At 41.5% G+C, this 23,560-nt stretch overlaps 2 long non-coding RNA genes across 4 annotated transcripts in view; both read right to left on the minus strand.

Annotated features, from left to right (window-relative positions):
* LOC132673436 (uncharacterized) overlaps positions 1-14,868 on the minus strand; it is a 35,195-nt gene extending 20,327 nt beyond the window's left edge. For all 3 annotated transcript variants that reach the window (XR_013557477.2, XR_009608055.3, XR_013557476.2), the window contains exons 1-4: positions 12,877-14,868; positions 11,410-11,484; positions 5,326-5,691; positions 1,726-1,891 (exon numbers count right to left, since the gene is read on the minus strand). This is a non-coding gene — a long non-coding RNA (uncharacterized LOC132673436). The remainder of the gene's footprint in view (positions 1-1,725; positions 1,892-5,325; positions 5,692-11,409; positions 11,485-12,876) is intronic.
* An 8,284-nt stretch (positions 14,869-23,152) lies between these two features.
* LOC144617221 (uncharacterized) overlaps positions 23,153-23,560 on the minus strand; it is a 58,360-nt gene continuing 57,952 nt past the window's right edge. Inside the window, exon 9 of the long non-coding RNA XR_013557478.1 lies at positions 23,153-23,426. This is a non-coding gene — a long non-coding RNA (uncharacterized LOC144617221). The remainder of the gene's footprint in view (positions 23,427-23,560) is intronic.

Here is a 23,560-nt window from a genome sequence, read left to right on the forward strand (position 1 = left end):
ATATCAGAGTTTACAGAATGTGACCAGTTTCCTTTCCAGTAACTTTACTTCTTCAGATCACTCCTGATGCCTACTTAGCAGCTAGACTCTTCCTTATAAATAGCCATGTTTTTGGCACATTAGGGCATTTCCCCTCTCAGGACTGGAGACAGATGTTCAAAGGATGATCCTAGCTGACAAAGCAACATCTGGCATTTAGCGTCTTGCTGTGACTGATTGTCTGATATATCACCCCAAAGTGAGGAGCAGCAGAGCCCTAGAATGTGAAATGGATCGTGTAGTGCCAAAGCTTCACTAAATGTGGAGACTTTGTATGTCAGAGCAGAGGGGAGAAAGAAAAAAAAAAAACACACTGTAGTAAACCATGATCAGTTTCATGACTCCAGAAGCCAAACCTAAGTAAGCGTCAAAAAGTTTATGTGGGAGCCATTTGAGAGATACAAAAAAAATGTAAGTAAAAGGCTTGCATAAAAATATGTTACTATCTGGTTGTTATTCCTAAAGCCAGTAGCAATGGTCTGGCTACTTGGCTTTGGTCAAAACCATATATTTTGTGATTCAAGACACAAAAGGTCTTTTTCCACTGGAGTCACCCGCATGTGATGTTAGAAAGAGATGTAATCTTGGGCAAAGTACTTCATCTACAACTTAGTGTCCAAATATGCAAAAGTGGGTTCATTTCTACCTTATTAGATGGTCATGAGAATTATTTGAAATAACTTATATAAAGTGCTATCATAGCATCTGGCACAGAATTATGTTCGTAAATGATGAACGTTTATTGATCAGTTACCATGTGGTGGATGGGCACTGTGCTAAGGGCTCTGGCTACGTTATGGAAGGTAACAGAGTGTGGTGGTTCCAAGCACAGACTGCCTGGGCTCCTATCCCAGCTCTACCATTGACTTTTTATACAACCTTGGGAAAGTAACTTAACTTCTGTGTGTGTCAGTGTCCCCATCTCTGAAAGCAGATAGTGTTATATCAACTTCACAGATTTGTGGTCAGAAATAAATAAGCAGACATGTTCGACGAACTTATTAACAGTGCCTGGCACATGATAAGCATCTATAAGTGTTAGTTAATATTATTATTGCCCCTTTAATCTTTGCAACCCTTTGCTGTTGATACTGTCATTAGATTTATTTGGTCAACAAAGAAGCTGAGTTGAGACAGTCTAAGTGAGCTGTGGAACCAGGATTCAAGTAAGGTGGTCTTGCACTTGGTCCAAAACTGGAGACAATTAAGTGATGCTGGAAGCCAGAGCCACCAAATCTTTTCTGACCTTTCCTCCACCCTTTCCAAAATGAACTGACTTTATGACTCTGGCGAACTTCTTAAGCACTCTGTGTCACATTCGTATAATGGGGAAAATATTGATGCCTCATCAGGTGATGAGGATTTAATAACATGACCCAACAAATTCCATATCACAGAGCCTGGCACATAGAAAGTCCTCAATATATGTTAGCTACCATAATAAATAACATTACCAAAAGCCCTGAAGGCTACCAGTCATTTTGTGCTGTACTACCTTTTGGGGAAAAAAAATGCAACCAAGTTTTAATTCTCAGTGCTTATCGAGGACATTTTCCTCACTGTGACATTGTCCTAGGACTTTTCTGTAACAGCAGTCTGATTAGCTCTGGAAAAACACCTGGCCTTGGGAAATAGTCTTTGTGTCTTGCAATGATGGACAACACCTGGACCTTTTCTAAGGCTTACCTTGGACTGGGTTTGATGATGAGCAAAGTACCAGCTTGGTCAATGCAGAAATAACTGCTGCTGCTGGCAAACAAGTGACTTTACTGGTCCTGGAGTATTCACTAGTGTAGACCTGGTGGATGGAAACTAAACAGTAGTAGGTGACATCATGGTACCAGGCAACTGGCTGGAAAAGGAAAATCGTTCAAGGTTAAGCACAGGGTGGGGACTATTGGTGATAAAGCAGCACAACCTCCATGGGGGCAAATTGTATTCTCTGAATCATTAGTATAACTCTTGTACTTTTCACACAGTGTCTAAAATGATGGTGGGATAATTGATTTTGCATTAGCGATTTCGAGCATAGTATGTAAGAAATATTACAAGCCTACTCCCTAGTTGCTTGCCAAAGCAACCTTTAGAAACTGATAAGAAAACCTATTCTTTTTTTTTTTTTTTAAGCACAACAAAGGCCCTTCGTATCCCAGATACCGCAGAACAGGACCAGCCCCTCCTCACAGGTTGGTGGTACCCTATTAACTCGGAGTTGTTGGCTGTGACCCGTCAAGTAAGTATTCATCGAATTTGTCAGGTTTGGGGGCAGAATACCCAAAACCTGGGTGGTGGGAGTGGATCTAAGTAAACCCAAAGTTGGCTAAAATAGAGTTCTGTTGTTTCTGTGTGGCAAATAGTTCTGCAAGCAAGTGTCCAGAGACACCTTTACAAATTGTGAGAAATGGACACCCAGAGAGCATCTGTCTAGAGTGATGTGAGCAGATGCAAGTCTATGTCACCATTACTGAAGTTCCTCTCCTCTCTCAGAGACACTTTAGAATTCGGGAGGCTTCAGGGGTGGAAGCCATCACTCTCTAGCTTGTCACGTTTGCCCCTAAGATCCCAAATTTCCAAGCCACTAGTAGTCCCTGCAGGACTGATGCTCTTATCTGCCCTACATGAATACTGTGGTAGGACTGGAAGCACCTTGTGTGGGGTCCAGCCTTCCTTGGAGCATCTTCCCCTGTGGAGCTCAAAGCCCTTGTGATGCAAAGAACACGCCCCTCATCCCTGACCTGATCTCTGACTTTGCTGCTTCTCAGAGACAGCTTCTCTTTTGCCTCTTTCACCATACGGCTGGGTGTGGGAGGGTAGAGCCTTCAGGAGACTTGGTAGTTTGACATTTTCCCCAAAACATGCCTCTGAAAACTTCTCCTGTTAGGAGACTTCCACATCTAGGAGCAACTTATTCCATCATTGAGCACCTCTGACTGTTTCTAAAGTTGAATCCCTGTCTTTTACCCACTGGTCTCAGTTGAACCCTCAGCAGCACCCTGACAATGTCCAACCTCAGAATAGTGAGGAAAGTTCATCCAGAGTACTGCATAGTAATGACTGCTATTGGCACCACAGTCATGGGGTTGGGTTAATTCTTGATATCTGACAGGAAACCCAGTGGCGCCATTAAGAATTGTCAAGGCTGGATGAATCCATCTTCTAAACTATAATCCTTCAAAAATTTGGAGCCCTTCTTCAGGCAGAACAACACCAGCTCCTTCAGAAATTTATTTCATGTCCCAACTTAAGTTCTCTCACAACATTGTTGTTGTTGTTGTTGTTGTTTTCTGAGCAAACGCCACTGTCCCCACCTCCCTCTTAAGATAGAGGATACAGAATTTATCACAAAAAATGTGAAGATGACTATGTGGGAAATGCTGGATGATGAGTCTCCCACCTGCAAAGATAGTCCAACAAAAGGAAATGGACTATAAGAAGACAGCAGACGTGATTTGGATACAATAAAGAACTTGTGAATTTACTTTTAATTCAGTAAGCTTTAGGCCTGCATGCCTTCAAAAAGTCAATCTTTCTCTTCCTTCTCCTACCTCTTCTTTACTACACTAATGCCAACTATTTTTTTAATTTGAGGTGGCATCTCTTCCGAGCAGACTTCCCTAACTCCTTTAGTCAGGGTTGGGTGCTCCTTCCAGACTCCCGCCACACCTGTGCATGTCCCTGTCAAAGCACCTTCCACCTGCTTTAGATTGTCTGCTGAGTTGACATCCCTTCAACTTGATGGCTGGTGCCCAAGACACTGAATTATCGGACTTTTAACAATGCCTGGCACCAAAGAGGGGTGAAAAATATGTATTGATAGCAAATCGAGTGCTAAAACACTGGAATGAAAACCTGTGGAACAATCTGGGAAGGTCTCCCAGCATTCATCGAAGGCATGAAAGCTGATAGGTGTGTGTCCCTTGGGATTATCCTTCCACTCATTTACTCATCATTTATAACTAATGTGTGAGGAGAGCTTTGCCCCAGGCATTCCATACAGAGGATGGAGTCACATCTCTGGTACAGAACGATGACACCAAACAGGAGCAAAAGACAAAATCTCTACTGATTGCCAGTCATCTGATAGAGACCTTCACCAGCTAAAGCCCTTCTAGACTGGGATTTCTATGGTGGCCAAGGGATTTACAGTAATGTGGCTATAACAGAAATGAAAGAGGCTAGTGTGGAGGAGGTTTTCTGAGAATGGCTTTCGGGTTACAGGAGCATGGGTCAAGAGGAGTACACGGGATGGGGCTGGGCTTGCTTCTAGGTGCCCTCAGCTCCCCTTCTGGGCTGTCTGCACAAGGCAGGGCAGGGACCACACTGCGCTGCTCTGATGGTCAGGCAGATAGAGCTACAGGGCATGATCACAATCCCAGAAGCACAGGACTGAGAGGTGTGGCAATAAAGGAAACTGGAATTCTAGAGACAAGAAAAAATAAACCCACTCAAGGAACCATCTCAACTAATCGGCTACTAGGCTCTGTTTGCAGAGGTGACATCATTGACAGTGCTTACAGGCAGAATAAGGCCAGATTTGCCAAGGGACATGTGTAGGCTTCCAAGCCTTCTAATCCCTCCTCAGCCACACCCAAAAATAAACTGTAGGAGGAAAATTTTATTTGGCATAATCGGATATTTTTGTCTTGCTTACCTAAACTGTCACAAGTGGTTGGTTAAAATAGCATAAAATGAGTGCTGTTTTATAAGAAAAAAAAAATTTTCAGAAATTCCAAATAGGTAAATATCTTTTTTTTTTTCCAGTTTCCTAAGGTCTTTTTTTGTAAAAAGCAAATTAAACCTATTTGAGGTAGGGCCTGAATGCTATTCAATTCTGTTGGGGCCCTTTACTCTTGGCTGTGGCTACAAAAGAAGATTCACAGTAAATGGGCCTGTGGGGGTGGCTGCCATTTACCCCCATGTTTTCATAAATGGAAGCAGCCAGGCAAAGAGCACAGCTGTCATCATTTTCCACACAGGCACCAGGGGCTTGGGAGCTACTTGAGCAAGGGCCAATATGACAGGCAGGTTTTCTCACATAGCAAATCTAAAATTTTATTAGCAACAATTTGGACTGTTCAGGCAGGTTCAATGTCTTGTGTGTATGTGTAAAAATAGATCCGTTCACTCTTCCTGCATTCACCTTGGCTGTTTCTCACGTCTAAAACTAACCTGTAATAGGCACCCACTGTTCCCTCATATTTGCAATGGTCAGTGATCAAAAGAAGATTGGAGCTGACCAGATGTAAAATGAAAGATTCACCAGATAGACCAGAATGAAAGACTCACCTGGAGCAGAAATCTGAAAGGTTTGTTTACTTAGTCTTTCCCCCGCGTGCATCTTTGTGTTGCAGATTCCAATTGGAGTGGAAATGCCAGGTTGCTTGGAGAGAAGGTTGTCCTTGTAATGTGTCTTGGCCAATTGGAAATTGGCAGCATTTGTGCTCTCTTGAGAACATTTTCTTGCCAAGCTTCTAGGACATTTCCCAAGACCAAGTGGATTGGCCAATTGGACAACATTTCACCAAGCACACAAACTTCTCATAGTGCGATCCAGACTTTTCAGAACTCTGAATTGTTAGCAAAGTAGACAAAAATAATTGAGCTTCATTCTTCCCCAGCCAGGTTCTTCCAAATGTCACCATCATGGTCTCCCTAAAAGCAAAAAATGACACAAATTCGCTCTAAAGTAAAGCTAATTAAGAGATACACCTACATTTAGAGGAAAAACAAAAATGCAGAGGAAACCACTTTTAACAGATAAACCAAAAATTCAATTGCGGTTCTTATAAGAACTTAACCTTTTGTTCAGGATCAGTTATAACATCATTAACTTTATCCAAAGAAAATATATTTATCTTGGGTGCAGAATAGAAAAGGTCAGGTACGAGATTCCAAAACTTTAAAAGAAAAAGATACATCTCTAAATTACTAAGAGAATTCAACCTTTTGGAAAAACATTTTATATTCATTAAGAACCTTTTTACTGTGGGGGAAAATTCACCAATGGTGAGAATTATGTGTGTTCAGTTCACTCAAGCTCTCCTAAAATCATGGTGTTGATTCATGTGTAATTAAAACACCCTTGGAAAATGTTCTACAGCCTGTGTTGGGGGGGGGGGGGAGGGCGGTCATTAAATAAATTAGATTAATTATGATTTTATAAATGCAATTGTACATTAAATAAAATATCAAAAGCGAATCCAATCACAGCTGTTCAGAAGGATTTTTGGCTGAAAAACTTCACTTATCACCAAATAATATAATTAGGCAATTACCAAGTGACAACTGAGGGATGATTATAGCATCAAAGCAAAAGGGCAAGTCTTAAACTCCCAGAGAAGTCACTCCCAGTCAGACCACAATAAACCAAAGAGGATATTTCTTGCCTGATTTTGTCTGACTTCCTGGTCAGCAATAGGTAAGCAATAGCTTTTTAGCAAATGGTGCTTAGACCCACACTCAAGATATGCATTAGGCACATTGGGCACAGGACCAAGGACCTGCAATAGTTTCAAGGGCGTATGAGAATGTTTTCATTTACTTTAGAAGCATAAGAAAAAAAAAATGAACTTCTAGTCAAAGAAAACGTTTTAATATATAGTATTATTACATTCGTCTAGATACTATGGCAGCCATAAAATACAGTTTTTACTTTTATTTTTAATGAAGCAAAGGGCCCACAAAGGCAAAAGCATCTAGAACTTATGAATTGATTATGTGGCCCTGCTGAGACCCTTCCCATAGGACCACATAGCAAGTAAGCTGCCTTAGTGAGTGGCAGGAGCCAGTTGGGTGTCAGAGGAAAGAAGAAAGAAAGGCAGGTTGCATAGGGGAGAGGGATAGATTGGGGTGTGTTCATAAGGCCAAGAGGATGGTAAGGTTGGGTTTGTAGGGCCACATGAAGAGCTCTGTTTCCCAAAAGGGTAACAAGGCTGAGGTTGTATGAATAATCCCAGCAGCTCTGTTTTCTTCACCACTGTGTCCCAAGTTCAGATATGACACCTGGTTCATAATAGGCACTAATATTTGAAAACATTTAAATAATTCTAGGGTGTAGCATGGAAACTACTGGCAGAAACAAGACAGAGATACGTCCCTGTCATGCAATTCTTTACCCCATTTCTGTAATGAATAGCACCAGCCTGTACTGATTCCTCAATGATACGCTTACTTCTTTGATGTCCATCTATATCAATGCTTCCTCTAGCTGAGAATAAATTCCCACTGTGGCAGGCGAGGCAGTGGGTACAGCATGGATCTCAGTTTAAGGCTTGACTCCTTCACTAAGCAGCACTATAATTTTGAGAAAGTTCTTTATCCTCTCTAAACCTCAGCTGCCTCCTGTATAACATGGATATCTGTTCCTACATCAGGTGGCTATGAGGATGAACTGAGATAATAATGTGTCAGGTGCTAAGCCCAATGAGTGATACATGGTTAGGGTCTAATGATACGATTTCCTTTTGTGTCAACTATTTATTACCTTGCATATAACCACACTTAGTAACATTTTTTACTAATATTCCTGGAATCTACCCCTAAATATTTGTAGTTAACTCATTTTCCAGCGAACTCTTCACCAAAGGCAATGCTAGGTTCAAGAGTGAGGATGGATGGAAGCCAGACAGCAGCTTGGTAATGCAACTGAGAGTGGACCTTAAACATCTCTGGAGGGATGATGAGATGGACAGAGTATTGGTTGGTGGATGTTTTGACAAGCTACTTGGGATGAGAGATACGGAGACATGAGGAGGAGGTAAGAAGACCAAGTGGCCTGGCTAAGCTGCCTCCACATGTGGGTGGGTCTCCAGAGCCCATGTTTTGTGGGGATACAAGTCTAGGGCCCAAGCTGGGCAGTAGAGGACACCTGAAGGCTGCCACCAAGGGCATACCTGCTTCTCGGTCCTTCCTCCATGAGTCATCCTAGCTTCTAAATAGACACCACACACACATTTTAAAATTTTGCTTTGAGGGGCACCTGGGTGGCTCAGTCGGTTAAGCATCCGACTCTTGGTTTGGGCTCAGCTCATGATCTCACAGTTCATGGGGTCAACCCCTGCACTGACAGTGCAGAGCCTGCTTGAGGTTCTCTCTCTCTCTCCCTCTCTCTGCCCCTCCCTTACGATCTCTGTCTCTCTCAAAATAAATAAATAAACTTAAAAATATGTTAAGTAAATAAATAGATAAATAAATAAGTACTTTTATTTGAAGATGTGATAAATATTTGCTACCTGGGACAGTCTCAGCCTAGCCCACTTGGAGGGAGCAATGTATCACAATCCCTGCTACCTGCTCCTCTCCTCAGCTCTCCCCCAGCCCTGGTTCCCTCAGCTTTATATACATCATCATTTTCCTTTCTTCTGGTATCCCTCCTGAGCACCTTTTATTCCTCCTTTCATTTCTTCATCTTCAATAAATTCACTCAAACACATTAATATGTTTGAACATGTATTATTTAATAGTATATAATACTATGAGATACTTTGCCAGGCAGAAAAAAGGGATGCTGTGTATTTTTTTTTGTCAAATTTTACTTTATTCTTTTAACTTAACATTTAAAAAATGACATAAATGACATATCACATTATATTAGTGTCAGGTATACAACATAGTGATTCAAGGTATTTAGATATTGTGAAATAATCACCACAATAAGTCTGGTTAAAATTCGTTGTCATCAAATACAGAGGCTCTGTATATTTGAAACAAGGTTTTAATCTTCTCCCTGAGGAGATATTTAAGACGCTAACCTAAAAGCATGGATGCCATTATTCCACGCCAAGATCTGATATCTGCTGTCTAATTTATTCACTCATTTGTTTATCAAAAAAAAATTTATTGAATACCTACTAATTGCCAGGCAATGCTTTAGGCTGTCCAATAGGGCATTGAACAAGACAAGTCTTGTGCAGGAAAAGACAGATGTATATATAGTGACCAGTGGAGGTAAGCGCAAGGAAGAGAAGGGGAGCGAGTATAGGGACACGAGCCACACCTTTACACAGTGATGCAGTTAAAATGCCACCTATTGGCTCCTTATATCTTCTAGCCCCATCCACTGTTTTTAGACAGGTAGTATTTCTAGCAATTACAATAAGCAAATGGAATACTGTGATCTGGGGGCTTTATAAGGCACATCTTCATTAGTTTTAAATTCTTCTGCTTTATGTATGAAATTGTGGTAAATTTGTTCACTTCAGAAAGTGTTCCACAATTATGCTGTGTCCATTTGAACCCTTTAAATGAAGCCAATTAAGTCCTATTTGCATTATTATTTCTGTTATAGACAGATGATTGAGTTTTATCAATTTCTCTCCTAACAGCCAAATCATACATGTACCAATTAGACTTAAAATCACACTTTCTCTTCCCTTGTTTTATTGTTAGCCTCTTCTTGGCCTTTCTCAGGTACTAGTAACAATTACTTTTGAAAATATTATTACTTTGGTAAGTTTATAAATAATTTTTTGCTCCCTTGTATGTATTCCAGATATTTAAGCCATAAATTAATTGGGTTTATTTTCACATTCTGGTCATTTCCACAAGAATCCTCCTCCTAGTCTTTATAATGTAGAATTTGTACCGTAGAAGACAACCTTAATGCCCTCTGGCCCAGTCACTCCACCTGCAGTAAAGACTTCTGAGTTATTTTGACAGAAGAAAATTCCAGAAAATACAGACATGACACATCACGCAGTAGCCGTTCCATTAGGATATGTCAGTTATTTTCCCAGGTCATTTAATTCTGTTTGGCCCTCTCCTCCAAGTGTAAGTCTCTTTAAATTCTTCTCCATTTTCCCCCTTGCTCTTTATTTCTTTTATACATTGTTACACCTGACCTTCCTCTGTCATTTTTATTTCCCAGCAGCAACTTCTTTTGGGCTCCCCAGGTCTGCACTCTGTGCCTTACTTTGGGCTGCCTTCCTACGTTCAGAATAATCTCCTACCCTGATACCTTCTATCTTAATCTTCAACTAGCTCCCAGAAGCCCACTTCTGCTGGGAGCTGTGTCTACCGATTTTTCCTGTCAGCCGTGTTCCCCAGGCCCCTCCCGTGAATGCTGTTCTGGCCCAATCAAAGTGCCAGCACTTTAGAAGAAAGACACTGTATGTTTCCATAAAGTAGCATGTTTGATTCTAAAAATAGTATCTCCCATCACAATAAAAATTCTGAACTCAGTGTCAGAGCCTATCACCCAAACCATGGCCAGATCTTCCAAGTCAGCTTCCATTGTTCCTTCAGGCATTTCTTTCTGGTTTTCTAGAAGTTCTAGGACCAAAAGCCCCCAGAAGGTGAAAAGCAAGGATAGATATTTCTTATAATAAAAGGTTAAGAAAATCCATTGCACATATCATATGGGTCATTTTGTGCTAACAGCAAAAGAGCTGACTACTCTTAAGATATAAAAATGAAAAGATGGGCAATTTAATAAAAGTTCTGAGGCTTCACTGGTCTTATCTCTGATCCCTTTTATTTTTAGAGATATTTCGAAGGGAGTTCACACAATAATAATGATCCATCATCATTTCGTGCTCTAAGCTCAAGCTATTCAAAAGTTTTCTATTGGCATTTCATCTTTTTTTTAAAAAAATTTAATGTTTATTTTATTTTTGAGAGAGAGAGAGAGAGAGAGAGCATGAGCCAGGGAGGGGCAGAGAGAAAGGGAGACACAGAATCTGAAGCAGGTTCCAGGCTCTGAGCTGTCAGCACAGAGCTGGACGTAAGGCTTGAACTCAACAAATCATGAGATCATAACCTGAGCCAAAGTCGGACACTTAACCAACTGAACCACCCAGGTGCCCCTATTGGCATTGGCATTTCATCTTTAAGAAGAGTAATTACTCCAATTATTCTCCAAATTTCTGATCGCTCTATAGTATGTGCACAAAGCCAAAAGTGATATTTGTCATATGTTTGTGTGTGTGTGTATGTGTGTGTGTGTGTGTGTGTGTATTTCATCACTTTTGGCTTTGTGCACATGTAGATAGATACATACATTATATATATTATATATATATATACACATTATATACATAATGTACATATATATATACACATTATATACATAATGTATATATATATACACATTATATGTATGTTATATATATAATGTATCCATCTATTTGTGTGTGTGTGTGTGTGTGTGTACGTATCAAAGTAAGGAGAGTGTTCCTAACATAATTTTCATTCTGTTTACATTCAGGAAGAAAAAGGTCTCTACATTTTCAGGGGTTGTCTATAGTATTTTGTTTTTATGGAAACATTAGAAAGAGAGAGCCAATTATGCAAGACTCCATTTAATTTTGATTGCTTTAAAATACAAACTGCTGAGGTTTTATAAGCTCACACTAAAGGAAGAAAAAGACTTACCACCTAATTCCAGATATCTTGTGACTTATGAACCTCCAGACATAAAATCATTGAGTCTCCAGGGCAGGAAAGAGCCTAAAGTAGAAATAAGAAAATCAAGCCAGTCAGTAATGAAGATCAAAACTAAAAACTTCATTCCTGAATAAGACTTTTGTCAAAAATTTTTAAATTTTTTTTATTTTTAATGTTTATTTCTGAGAGACAGAGCACTAGTCGGGGAGGGGCAGAGAGAGAGGGAGACAGAATCCAAAGCAGGCTCTGGCCTCTGAGCTGTCAGCACGGAGCCTGACGCGGGGCTCAAACTCATGAACAGTGAGATGATGACCTGAGCCGAAGTCGGGTGCTTAACCGACTGAGCCACCCAGGTGCCCCTTGTTTTCTCAAGTTTTATATTTGTCCTTTTTTTATTTATTTGTTTTGAGTCTATTTACATCTGGTCGGAATCTTCTTGTTCATTTCTAGTGGTTTCTCTAGCCCAGGTAACAATGAAGATATGTTATTTACCAGGCAATGGTAAGACTTGATTTAAAAAAAATTTTTTTAAATAGTTATATGTTACTTACTAACTTAAATAAAGGTCACCCACTTAAATGCCTTCAGGAGCCAAACAGCCTGTTGAAATTGCACAACTACAAGGCCCCGTTCACTCAATGCTGCGTTCCATGTTGGGGGGGGGGCTGGGATTAATAACTGTGGAGCTGGGACACCCAGTGGTGCTACACAGCAGGTAAGGTCGATGTGTGGAGCAGCCCTAGACACAACAGTATGAAGCAGAGGGGCCTGTCATCAACTGGAGGGCACAGAACACTGCACACAAAGCAAATGCATGTCTGCAAGCTGAATTTTGGATCACAGGTCACCAGTTTATGATATCATTCCAGAGCTATTTTAAAGAAGTATTTATCTATGGAAAACTGAATTGTGTCTCCCATTTTATTAAAATTATTATATTTCAGTGTTATGTCTATTTTGGGAGGATTTTCAAAATTCTCTTTTGATTATGGGCTATCAAGGAGGATTTTTAAATCAAAAGGCACCGCAGCAGTAAGGTCCAGCCTATACCAAAAGCAGATGAGCCACTACTTCTGTTTCTTATTATTACAGAAGTGTAGCCTGTCTGTTCCCACAGCAGCACATAATAACAAATGAGGGTATTATTTAGTCTAAAACACCCAACGCTTCTTTGCATTTTCCTCCTGTCTATATATACCGCACCCCCCCCCCCCCCCCCCCGCCCAGTAATTGTCCAGTGAAATGCAATCCTGCTCAGTCTTCCTTGGTCTCGGGGAAGGCATGGCCCTTACCTACAAAAAACTCATGGTTTGGAGAAGTAACATACACGTACACAAAGGACTGTAATAAGAGGAATATGAAATTGCTGCGTAAGTTGTTTTAAAATGTGGTCATTCGTACAAATAAAAGGGAGAGATTTGGGGATATAGGAAAGGCATTTAAAATGGTCCTTACAGGCGTCCCAGGACAAAGTCATGTCAGGAAAGAACTGGTTGGCATTGGGCTACACACAGGAACCATGTTCATGAGGCGTGGAGGCAGGAACCACTATGAGCAGTTTACAGCATGTAGCCAGATCACAGGGAGTCTGTGAAGAGGTGGGCTGATGAGATTCTGAGAAAGGTGGGCTGAGCTCTTTCCTTACTGGCTGCTCCACCTCACACTCCTTTGCTTTCTTTCTTCGTCTCCTGCCCTCACCTCAAATAATGGAGCCCAGGGCTCAGTACTTGGACCCCTTCCATTTTCTACTCCTATCTGTTATGAGCTTACCCACTCTCGTGGCTTTAAGCACCACCCTTATTCTGATGATTCCCTAGTTTCTGTCTTCAGTGCATGTCCTGAAGTGTCCAGACTGGGACATTCAGTTGCCCGTAGACCATCTCTACCAAAAAGTCCAACAAACATCAGAATATTATGAGTCCTAAAACTGCCTGGTGTTCTTTTCCAGGTCTACTCTTCCTCCAACTCTCCCCTTCTGGTTCATTGCCTTCCAGATTCTCAGGCCAAAAATCTTGGGGTCATCACCTCAACTCCTCCTTTGCTCACAACCACAAACAATTATTAGAAAATCCTGTTGACGCTACTTTCAAACTACAACCAGAGTTTGACCACTCCTCCTCCCCTTCCCTGCCACACTCTAGTCTGAGCCACATCCTCACTCACCTGGATTTCAACATCCTCCTAACAGACCTAGACCTTCCCCTCCTGTACCCACAGGGTTCTAAGTGCAGGCACCACAGTGATTCTGTTTAAATGCAAGGCAGACCATGTCTTTCTTCAACTCACAAGACTGAAAATGCCCTTCTCTTGCTCACAGGAGAGCCCCAAACTCTTCCAAAGGCTGTGCAAGTTTTCATTCCCTCAACTTCAGCCAACATAGCCTCTTTGCTGCTCTTACAATTCCCACCTCACGGCCTTTGTCTGATCATTCAGTCTGCCTTGGAAACTCTTCCTCTGGACATCCACAGAGCCCTCACGTCCTCACGCCTTTTGCTTACAGGCCACCTTGCCACAGGTCACCTACTCCAGCCACCTTGTCAAGAATGGCACCCTTTTTTATTTATTTTTCTTTTTTGCACTTATCACGGTCAATCTTAGGTATTTTATGTATTTACCTTGTTTATTCTCCACCTCCCTCTTTGATGTAAGCTCCCAGGGGGCAGAGGGGTGTGTGGGTTTTGTTCACTGCTGTATCTCCAGCATCCCGGATAGTGTCTCTACATAATAGGAACTCAATAAACATTGGGTGACTGAATGTACAAAGAAGAACCTTAAGTGGTTTCAGGCAATGAGAAACCACTGTAGATGTCTGAACTGAGTCCGAAGAGAGAGAAAATGAGAAACAAGTCTTTGCCAAAATCTTGCATTGCATCTTGCATTACATTTCAGGGGCAACTATCCAAAAACAAAATATCAGAAAAAAGCCATGACTTCTTCCCCTATCCCATCATAAATGCATCTCTGTTTATCTCTGACTTGATAATCTTATCAAGCCAGCTTGGAATTATGGAAAAAGTAAGGATTGGAGTAAAAAATATACCAAAGTTAAATTTCTGATTCTAACAGTGTTGATTTCATCTATAAAGTGGAGGTTATAATCAAAATCCTTTTTCATAGGTTATAAGGATTAATCATTATTATTAATGTATATAAAAGATCTAGCAGATAGTAGGTTTGTATAAAATCCTAGTTCCTTTGATTTAACAATTAATTACAGTACAGCCAGTCTTTTAAACTTACCTGCCCATCTTTTCATAGTCCATTCACCAAAATTCTTGCTAACGTTGTAGGTAGAAATTATCAACCAACATCTGACTAAAATATTCAGCAACAAAATGTGCCCGCTATACGATTCTTTCTGCTATTTCATTAATTTTTCTATGATCCATGAGTTTAAATTCTGCACCCATCTCTGACTATCCAATCAACTCCCAATCTCTTTCAGTCCACTGGAAAAAAAAACAACTATTTTATCAAGTATTTGATTGAATTAAAAGTACATTAGCTTTTTTTGATTGTGTATTTCCTTCATAAAGAAAGCTTTGAAAATTAAATATAAGAACAAAAGATGGGGCACCTGGGTGGCTCAGTCTGTTAAGCGTCCAACTTCGGCTCAGGTCATGATCTCATAGTTTTTGAGTTTGAGCCCTGCATCGGGCTCTGTGCTGACAGCTTAGAACCTGGAGCCTGCTTCGAATTCTATGTCTCCCTCTCTCTCTGCTCCTTCCCTGCTCATGCTCTGTCTTTTTCTCTCCTTCAAAAATAAATAGTAAACATTAAAAAAAATTTAAGAACAAAATAGGTTGGGATCACCACATCCCACTTCAAACTGCCCATATGATTTCTGCATTATGCAAGGTAGACTAATCCAGTGGTTCTCATACTCTTTGGTCTCAAGACCCCTTTACATTCTTAAAGATTGTTAAGGACTCCCAAAGAGCTTTTGTTTATGAGGGTTACAACTATCAATATTTGGCATATTAGAAATGAAAAGAGAAACATTTTTTAACACAGAAATACACAAAGACACATTCCATTAGACATCAGAGCAATGACATCATCACACATTATACAGCATGTGGAAAGCTCTGCTTGACGGTCAGGAAAGTATGAGTGTGAAAAAGGCAAATGATACCTCAACATTATTATGAAAATTGTTTTCACTTGCCAAACCCTCTGAAAGGGACTTAGAGATACCTAGGGGTTCCTGAACCACGCTTTGAGAACTACTTGCCTAATCTTCATTTAGTAACAAATAAATCCCAAAGTCTCGATGACTTAACTCAATGAATATTTATATTTTGCTCACATAAAGCCCATTGTGGCCCGGACAGGTCTTGTGCATCTTGCAGCTACACCATCTGGAACATGTGGCTTCATCTCAACAAGGGAGGAGGCACCTAGCTAGCTTCTAGCTGTTCTGACCCAGAAGCACACATGTCATTTCTACACACAGTTCATTTGCCAGAAGTAACCACATAAATATTTGGTGACTGGATGTACAAAGAAGAACCTTAAGTGGTTTTAGGCAATTAGAAACCGCCAAAGATATTTGAATTGAGTCTGAAGAACGAGTAGTGAGCCACAAGTCTCTGCTGAAATCTTGCATTGTATCCTTTTGTTTTAAATGTTTATTTTTAAGAGACAGAGAGAGAGAGAGAGAGAGAGAGAGAGAGTGCAAGCAGGGCAGGGGCAGAGAGAGAGACACACGCAGAAATCTGAAGAGGCTCCAGGCACTGAGCCTGACGCGGGGCTTGAACTCATGAACCACAAAATCATGACCCGAGCCGAAGTTCCTTAACCAACTGAGCCACCCGGGTGCCCCTTGCATTGTATCTTTAAGGTAGAAATGACCCCAACCTACTGCAAGGCAGGCTGGCAAGCTATAAGTCAACCATACTGATCTACTTTAAAACTTCTGTGTGAAACACCCTTCTCCAAATAGAACATTTGGAATCAGAGCATCTAAGTTTCAGTCTGCCGAACAGAAACTAGATTCAAGGCATTCAGCCAGACGGTGACCAGGGAAGTTAAAGACACTTTCAGCATAGAGATAAAGCTTGATAAGAAAATAAAGAGGGGAATGGATCCAGTTATAGAATCATTACAATCCAGGACTTGTCTGATTTAGTGAGCACTTAGTATGTACAGACCAGTGTTTCATTTTCTTGTCTCATTTAATCCTCACAAAAACTTTCTATGTTATGCCATTATTTATGCCAATTTTTAAGCTGTAAAAATTGACACACAGAGAGATTTAAATAACTTGTCCAGGGTCCTATGGCTAACACAGGATGAAGCTAGGACTTGAATCCAGATCTGTTAAACTTGAGACAGCAGTTTTAACCACTCAGCCTCACAGTACTGTCTCCCTCAGATATCTCTTCCTTGAGAAAATCCTTCATCATCATAAATGATATTTCATCAGGTTAACTTTATCCCCCAAACTGTGTAAGAGACATGTGGCTTAACCACTACAATCCAACAGCATCAATGTCACTTGGAAAATCACAACACCAGTATGGCTGTGCCTTTGCTAAATCTCATTCCCTAGGTTTTCACCACTTCCCTTGAGAAGTCAAAGCTTAGAATGTAAAGTGCATGGCATACTGGGTTCTAGACCATCTCTGTGTGAGGAAAGTCATGTTAGCCTCTCCATCCACTGTTTTCCCCCATTTTTATAGATGAGGAGGCATAGGAAGTACAGAAACATGAGAATCAGACCTATGCTCAATCCCAGCAATGCTACCATTTCTGTGAGCTTGGCAAGGGATTTAAATTGCCAGGCTACCATTTCTTTATGTGTAAAATGGAATCAGTAATGAGATCATTTAAACACTACAGTGAGATAATACATGAGAGGAAGTCTGGAAGGTACATGCACCAGGCCAATGTCTCCCAACCCTACCCATTTCGCCTGTTCCCTACCTGCATGCTTCAAATAGCGTGCCAACCTTTGAGCCCATACAAAACCTGTGAGATTTCAGTCTAGTCTTTTACCCAAATTAATGCATCTGCAACGCCTCACCAGGGCATCCACCTTGGTAAATATAAGAAAAACCCATTCATAGACAACCATTACATAATATTAATGCTTTATTTTATAGAAAGATTGTTTTATACTTTTCAAACAAGTTGAAACACACATGAAGGCAGTTTTTTTTTCCCCCTGGGAGGAAAATGCACACAATTTAGAATGTAGAGTTTCATTCTGATTTGCTTAGATTGTCCATTTTTTAAATTTGTGTAACAAATATAGAATCCATATAATATGGTATCTTACAAGAGGCAAGATGTTGAGATTTAGTGCACTTTTTTGTAAAGCTTTTTGTTAATATGTGTCAAGAGTCTGAAGTTACTCCAGGAAGTTCTATCCTGAGTAAAGAAAGTAATCATAAATATGGAAAAGGCTTTATATACAAAGATGTTCAACATGGGATTATTTAAAGTAGTTAAAATGGTGTAATCTAAATTCTCCAAAATTGAGAACTAGATACACAAATTAGGATAAATTCCAAGTATGGTATTTTATGATGTATGTGAAGATTTATGATGGCATGGTATATAATTTAGGAACACATTTAGCTGCCAATAACAGAAAAACCTGACCAACAGTAGCTTTAACAAAAAGAGGTTTGTTCTTCTTACATAAGTAGAGGCCAGGGGGCTGGTGGTTGCTGTTTTTAATGTAGCTGCTCATTGATAACATCAGAACTCAGGCTCTTGCGCCTGGTTCAGTGTGTCACTGACAAGCCTTGGCTTTTTATCCTTATGCTTCTTGCCTCATAGTAGTAAGATGACTTCTGTGGCTTCAAGTATCACATCTGTTTTCAGTGCAGGGACAAGGGAAAAATGGCGGTATCAGAAACGTCTCCTCTTATGCTCGTCTCTTTCATCAGGAAGTGAAATAACTTTCCTAGAAGACCCCATTCGTGTCCCATGGGCCAGTGCCATTTCCTGTGGCCACCTAGCTGTCAGGGAGATTGAGCAAGTGGTTGCTGACCTTCCCTCCTCTGTCGCAGAGGTGGGAATGGCAGAAGGAAGTAGTCAATCAGCAGTATGCAGGGGAAGGACCGAAGGCGGGTGGGAGAGAGAATGCAGAATGTAAAAGAGGTTGAAGCAGCCATATTGAAACAAGGCAGTGTGTTGGGCAGGATAACTTTACAATCTGGTCCCAGCCTCAGGATCAACGTTCGATTTCTCCCAACGTTAGGGACTAGAGAGTAGGCTGCTTAGGGAGGACCTTTAAATGCAAATTGGGCAGTGAAGCTGATGGAAAGTTGTTTCTTAATTTTTTTTTAAGTTTATTTATTTATTCTGTGAAAGACAGAGACAGCATGAGCTGGGGAGGGGCAGAGAGTGAGGGAGAGAAAGAATCCCAAGCAGGCTCCCCACTGTCAGTGCAGAGCCTGACTCAGGGCTTGAACTCACAAAATCTGAGATCATGACTTGAGCCGAAACTAAGAGTTGGAAGTTTAACTAAGCCACTCTGGTGCCGCTGGAAGGCTGCTTCTGTGCCAAGAAGATTCTCTACTTTTGCAGAGTTTTCAGCTAAATATCTCACTACATTGAATCTCTCCAATCTGTAAGGTATCCTGGACATGTGAGGTGGCATAATACTGTGGTCAGGGCTAGGTATTAGAATCTGACAGACAGGAGCAAATCCTATCTCAGCCACTTACTAGCTATGTGACCTTGGACAAGTTATATGCCTTCTCTGATCTTCAGTTTCCTCATCTTTAAAATGTAAAAATAACAACAATAACATAATTATTATTGCAGTTATTATTATTCGTTATTCTATTAATAACTACCTTACCCTTTGTTCTGAAGATAAATATGAACAGGAATATATAGCTTATAGCTACATATTACAACAAGCCAACTGATCTTATCTGAGATAAATACTAATTTATCCGGTGCCAGGGAAAAAGTAAGAGAGCAGACTAAGCAGCAGAAGAATATTAGCAAAGGATGATAATAATAGCTAACACTGTTGAGACTACATCATGTGTCAGGAAGTATTTTACTTGGATTACCTCACTTCATTCCCACTGCAAGTGGCATGGCAGTGATTAGTCCGGATAATTTAGGTTATGCTGTGGTATAAATAACTCTCAAATCTCAGTGGCTTCATAACTACAAAAGTTTATTTCTCACGCAAAATCATGCAACGGGTATAAGCTCCTAGCGGCAGTGCTCCAAGCTGCTTTGATTATTTAGGAACATGCAACCATGGTCACTGAGGCAGGACATAGTAACCATGCTTCTAGCTTCTGTCGGCTTGATGTTTTAACACCTGCCCTACATGCATATGCTGGACATGCCTTGTTCTGGGCAACCCAGCAATATGCCTGAGTCACCTGGCTTTGGCCGCCTGCCTCTCTTATCACCCTCCTACCCCTCTGGAAGAGTCCTCCTCCCTAGGGCGCACTCTCAATTAAAAATCAACCAAACAGGGCACCTGGGTAGCTCAGTCGGTTAAGCCATCTGACTCTTGATTTCGGCTCAGGTCATGATCCCAGGGTGGTGAGATCAAGCCCTGCATTGGCCTCTCCACCGGGAGAGGGTTCTCTCTCATCCTCTGCCCTTCCCCCAATCTCTCTCTCTCTCAAATAAAAAAAAATAAATAAAAACCAACCAAACAACACCACAACCACCTCTTCTATCAGGCGCTCACACCCAGGACCACTATCCACTTGCCCTAATCACTCCAGGTCCAGGGAGCAAAAAACTAGGGACAGCTTCTATGCCCTGAGATCTGCTGAAATAATTCAAACTGGCCAATTCTAGGCCTGCCTACCCTACCTCGCTCATTCCTTCTTGCAGGAACCACAATAAAAGCCCTGGTCCATAGTTCCTTCATCTCCCTCTGCTTTGTGGCACACCCTGGGGCCCCCTGTGTGACCCTGCGAGGCACCATGTGCCTCCTTCTCAGGAGAACCAGGAGTAAGTAAATTGTCTTTACAGTGGTGATCACTTCCCTATCTGTTGGCCTTAGTATACCTCAAATGTTCTGTTAATACACTGGATTTTAAAACACAGGGGAAGAAAGAATATGGAGAAACACACCTTACCCTTGAATGCGTCCATCCAGACAAGTTCATCCCCATCTGCCCTGGGGTGAGGAGGTATGGTCCTTCCGTGCATGCGCAGAAGGGAAGAGAACCAGCACCCCCGGTGAGAGGCGCTTAGGTCTACCACAGGTGGATTTGTAGCCAACTTCAGAGGAACAAACAGCTTTCACGCAATGGGGGCGGGGATGGAAAGAGGCGGACATCTGACCCACGGCCCTTAGAGACCCACACATGAGCCCGTGGGCAAGTTAGCTATGCATTTATCTTTTAGCCACTTTTTTCATTTTACCAAGAGTTTACCTTGGTGCCAAGGAAGCCCACCAATTCCACAGATTCTCTGTGACCTACTTTAACACATTTTCATCACACTGTCAAAATAACAATTTGGTATCTTTCCCTTTTCAAATTCCTAGGAACCTAATAATCCTCCACGAGGTTTCAGAAATAATTGCCAGCTGGCCTGCACTCCTCTGTTCTCTCCTTTTGTGGTCTGCAGCGATTTTCCTACCCTGGGCATTCTGAGGCGCATTGCTTCTCCGTGCTCTTTCCTCATTGACTATTATTACCTTAAGTATTCTTCTGGATGTTACCTTTGTCACCAAGCCTGGCTGGCTCATAAGACAGGCCAAGCCTTCTGTCCTTTTTCTGTAATTTCCTATTTTCTCTTTTTCTCTGTTAAGAAGCCAGTCCACATTTTCTTTTTGTCATCTTTTTTTTCTTTCTCGAATACTTTCAGAATGCTATATTTTTCTCTTCTGTGACTTTTCCCCCTTTACTAACAGCATCTGTTTTATGGGCCTGCCTCTGCCAACTTTGTCCGTAGCTGTCTCGCTCCCATTTCTGCCACGGTTCTTTCTCAGGTACAACTTGTCCATGGTCCACTTCCTATTTTTATGTCTTTTAAAACATCACCCCTGTCTCTACTTATGTTTCTGTTAGAAATTATTATGGCATTAAGTCATTAAAATCTGTATCACTTAGCTGTGTCATTTTACTGCCACCCTGTCAGAGACCTCTGGCTATAACAATATGATGGAAAATTACTCTCAGGCAAGCAGTGAAAAAGAGAGGGGCAAAGTGACAGGAAGAGAAAACAGAGACCGAACATAAAAGTAAATTACAAAGGGTCTGCACAAAGCGAATGGAAGAATGAAACCATCAATCAATGAAGTTTTTCAATGTAGATGGTCAATTCAAATCATTCTGGTAGGGAAAAAAAAAAGGCAGGCAGGCTGGCAGGCAGACAGTCAAAAACTATCCAATACCTGGTCCCTCCTAATGTCATTTTCTTCCTAAATTATTTCTCAATTTATCCTGGATTTAATACATACTTACTGTGTCCTAACTATGTGCCAGCAGTAAATGAGACATATTCTCTCTCCATTTGCACAGACCCCAGAAACTCTAGGGTTTGGTCTGGACTCTAGCTTTTGCAGGTATACATGCAAAGAGGTTCAGAATTTTGTTCGACCGAAATTTCCAAAAATGATTTGTCACAAGATCTGTCAGACTGCAGGAACTGCATTTCTCGGTGGGCTCTGAGTGCTTCTCTCCCTAACAAATATGAAGGTCTAGGTTGCTGGGGACACGGGGAATATGGCTTCCGGTTCCCCGGCTCCTCCCGCAGCATGGCCAAGATGGCTGCTGGGCAAGACCTCACTGGGCTCCCTTAAGCAGTGGAAGGGGGATCGTTGAGCCCACACATGTGGAAGACCTTCAGAGAGAGTGACAGGAGGAAAATAGAGAGGCTGGTAAAGGAGCAGCTGCAGTCTATGTGAAATGTGCTAAGGAAGGAAGCAGTGGTGAGAAAAGATGATAACTTTAGCTGTTTATTAAGAACACGCGTTCCTCTTTGTCATTTCCTGGAAGAACTGATGAAAGGTTTGAAAGATGTACGGTTACTTTTGGTTTTCTAGGTTGTGTTTCTATGCCTGAGACAACATATCCAGATTGGAGCCCATGGGGTTCCAGAATTTATTTGGATTACCTCTGACCTTAAGCATGTCACTTACCTCCCTTAGAAAAAAGGGAGGTAACCTGTTGAAATAGATGAGATGACACACAAAAACTCTGAAAAGTGATCATTTAATCTGCAGATCGTGAGGGGAACTGGAGGCTGAGATCACCGCTCACATAGGTAGTTCTTTGGCAAGGCTGATACATTCGGCTCATTGGCCAGCCTCCATTTGGATTGCCTGGTGCCCATGCTGTATAGGCCATTAAACAGGTTTCATACTACACTGGCCTCAGATGATTCTTGCATATAGTCACCTGAATAAGGTGACCTTTTCAGGTAGCTTTATCTAACCCTAGAGTCAAGCATTGTGGTGAGAAAACCATCTAAGAACCTTTTACGTAATCATCACAGTGAGACGGATTTCTGGCAGGGAGTGCTACATCTAACACAATGGCAATATTGATTCGTGTGGTTACCATCTCTGGAAGTCACTGGGATTTGATGTGTAAGGCAAGAGAACCCACAGAACAGGCATTTGTTTGGAATAATTAGATGAAGTTATGTCTGGAGCTGGGGACGTGGTGTCCAGTGAGTGGTATCCTAAATCCTGTACTCTCACACCCCAGTGGTAGAGAATGGGGTCACTGTACTGAAGTGGAACCCATTGTATGACACCTGAGGTATGCTTGACAGGCCAATAGACAGAGCTGAACCGAAAGTTAGAACGTGCCCTCAGCAATCAAAATGTCCTGAGCAAGGATTGCCGACAAGCTAAGCAGCACTGTGAATTTTAGCCTTTCTCCCAAAAGAGCAATAGGATTTTTCATTCCTGTTCCCAGGTCACTGAGCACAGAAAATTTACCTGCCAGGGCTCTCCCCCAACTTGCCTCTGTGTCTGTGCTCTCCATGTGTGCTTTGTGAAGAAACTGCTTAGGTCACTCGTGAGTCACATGAACGCAGCTGAATAGCCACTGTAGAGAAAGAGATGGGTTTTACCCTCAAATGAGGACATCTTGCTTTCAGGCTGACATTAAACTTCAAATTGTCCAGGGGCACCTGGGTGGCTCAGTCTTGGTTTTGGCCCATGTCACGATCCCAGTGTCAT

The sequence above is a fragment of the Panthera onca genome, chromosome C1 (genome assembly GCF_046562875.1).
Source record: "Panthera onca isolate mPanOnc1 chromosome C1, mPanOnc1 haplotype 2, whole genome shotgun sequence".
Lineage (NCBI taxonomy): Eukaryota > Metazoa > Chordata > Mammalia > Carnivora > Felidae > Panthera > Panthera onca.